The sequence below is a fragment of the Triticum urartu genome, chromosome 4 (assembly GCF_003073215.2).
Source record: "Triticum urartu cultivar G1812 chromosome 4, Tu2.1, whole genome shotgun sequence".
Lineage (NCBI taxonomy): Eukaryota > Viridiplantae > Streptophyta > Magnoliopsida > Poales > Poaceae > Triticum > Triticum urartu.
In genome coordinates, this window is record NC_053025.1 from 279944102 (window position 1) to 279947097 (window position 2996).

The window sequence follows — 2996 nt, forward strand, 5'->3', positions numbered from 1 at the left end:
GTGATATATCGAATTGTTTGTCCCGATGTGCTCCTCATTTCATCACATTGCATCATGCTTGTTTGAGTCCATCTTGATGCCCTAAATGCTGTTGCAAGAGTGCTATGTAATGTTAGTTTCTGTTTCTTATCAGATTATGGAGATGTGTCATTTTTGCCATGTTTAATGTGTGCCTCCTATGAACTTGAGCCCTACATGTGTTTTGGGTTATGCCATGCCATCTTTACAGAGGTGTATGCCATGTATTTTTGTGATCTTTGTGGTGACTAGCACAAGCATGCAAAGTAGCTCTTACGATGTTGCTGATTTCAGGGACTTAGAATTCTACTAAGTCATTTCCCTGATGTTATTTTTATGCCATGTATTCATCTTGCTACAGAGTGATCCATGCCTCTTTTGAGCATGTTCAGTAAGGATGATTTTGAGATATTGTTATGCTCTATCCATCCATGTCTTTGTTTGCAATTATGGAGTAACCTAGCATGACTCAATCTTGCTCTACTTTTGCTATAAAATGTTCCCGACAGATTGTTTACATGTTAATCAATTTTGCCGAGGTTGTTGTAGTTGATCCATGCATTCTATGACAGTGTTCTCGCCATGGTTAGCTTATTGATCATGTCTTCTTGCTGGGTGTATGCTTAGTTTGTCATGCAATGCCTTGAGTTGAGTGCATCGAGCTTGCAAACATGACTACGTAACTCTGTTTTTGCCATGTCCAGTTTTCTGCTAAGTCTGAATCTATTAACGAAACTTGCTATGTTTACATGGGTTCCATCATATCTTATGATCCTTTTTGGCTTACGGTCACTAAGGGACTTTTGTTATATGCTTTGAGTAGTTTCATTCCATGCCTTGCTTTGCCATTATATGTGTAACACCCCGGATGTAACTTTCCCAATTTGTACTCCAACTCTTGTCGTTTCCGGCGTTAAGTTATATTTATTTCTCGGGTTCGGGTCTTTGTCTCCGTGTGTTGTTTTCGTTTTCATGCGTCTCATATCATGTCTTCATGTGCATTGCATTTGCATATGTGTTCGTCTCATGCATTCGAGCATTTTTCCCCGTTGTCCGTTTTGCATTCCGGCGCTTCATTCTCCTCCGGTGGTCATTTCTAGCTTTCTTTCGTGTGTGGGGATTAAACATTTCCGGATTGGACCGAGACTTGCCAAGCGGCCTTGGTTTACTACCGGTAGACCGCATGTCAAGTTTCGTATCATTTGGACTTCGTTTGATACTCCAACGGTTAACCGAGGGACCGAAAAGGCACCGTGTGTGTTGCAGCCCAACACCCCTTCAATTTGGCCCAAAACCCACCAAACTCTGCTCCATGCTCTAGAGCGTTCGATCACGATCGCGTGGCCGAAAACCGCACCTCATTTGGACTCTCCTAGCCCCCTCTATGCTCTATCCATCCATGTCTTTGTTTGCAATTATGGAGCACCCTAGCTTAAGTCAATCGAGCTCTACTTTTGCTTCATGGTGAATCTGGGCAGATCGTCAACTCGTTTGCGATTTTGCCGATGTTATTGTAGTTGATCCGTGCATGCCATGCCATTGTTCTTGCCACGTATAGCTTGTATTTTGTTCCTTGTTTATGGATGTATGCTTGCCTTGCCATGACTTGCACCGTAGTGAGTGCATCGAGCTCGTTTACATGCCTTCGTGAGTTATATTTCAGCATGTCTCAGTTTTCACTAAGTCTGAAAACTGATTGTGTTTTAGCTATGTTCGTGTGCCCGTTAGTATATTTTGTGAACCCTTTTGGCCCCAGGTCACTTTGGGTCTTTTGTTAAGCTTGTTGAGTAGCTCCATGCCATGTTCTTACTTGTCTTAATCAGGTCATGTATCATGTTGTTTTGCTGCTCCGAAGAGGGCTTCGTGATCTGAAATTTCAGACAAGTGTTAATTTCACTAAGTCTGAAATCTGTTTTGCATTTGCGTTTTTGCCATGCTTGTTTGAACCTCATAATGGATGAATTGTCCGTGGCTCAGTGCTAGTATTTTTTTAAGCATCTTGCGTGCATCCCTGCCATGTATTTTGTTGTCATGTTTGGTGGCTGTAGCATGTTCATTGCATTGCATTTAGATGCCTACTTGCTGTAAATCGCAGACCGGTGCCATTCTTAAAACGCTTGCCATTTCCAAACCGTAACTCCGATTCCGGCGTTCTTTATATCGTTTTCAAGCGATTTCATCTCATCTTTCCAGTGGCACCCTTGGAATTCCAAGTTGAGGCCAGGTTCATGCATTTCCTGTCACATCTTGCATTTTGCATCCCGCATCGCATCCCGCATAGCACACCATCATTGCATCTTATTGTTTGAGTTTGCACGTGGTTGATTGTATCCTTGTTACTTGTTTGTCTTGTTTGGGTAGAGCCGGGAGACGAGTTCGCTAACGAGGAGCCCGTTGAGTTTGCTTTTGAGGATCCAGTCAACTCTGACAGCTTTGCAGGCAAGATGATCATACCCTCGAAATCACTACTATCTTTGCTATGCTAGTTTGCTCGCTCTTTTGCTATGCCAATGCTACGATGCCTACCTTTTGCTTGTCAGCCTCCCAAATTGCCATGTCAAACCTCTAACCCACCATTGTCCTAGCAAACCGTTGATTGGCTATGTTACCGCTTTGCTCAGCCCCTCTTATAGCGTTGCTAGTTGCAGGTGAAGATTGGAGGCCTTTCCTTGTTGGAACATCTTTTATTTACTTGTTGGGATACCATTATATTGCCATGTTATCTTAATGCATCTATATACTTGGTGAAGGGTGGAAGGCTCGGCCTCTCGTCTAGTGTTTTGTTCCACTCTTGCCGCCCTAGTTTCCGTCATATCGGTGTTATGTTCCCGGATTTTGCGTTCCTTACGCGGTTGGGTTATAATGGGAACCCCTTGATAGTTCGCCTTGTTTAATGCTTTTCCAGCAATGCCCAATCTTGGTCTTACCATTTTCCACCTAGCCTCTTTTTCCCTCGGGTTTCCAGAGCCCGCGGGTCA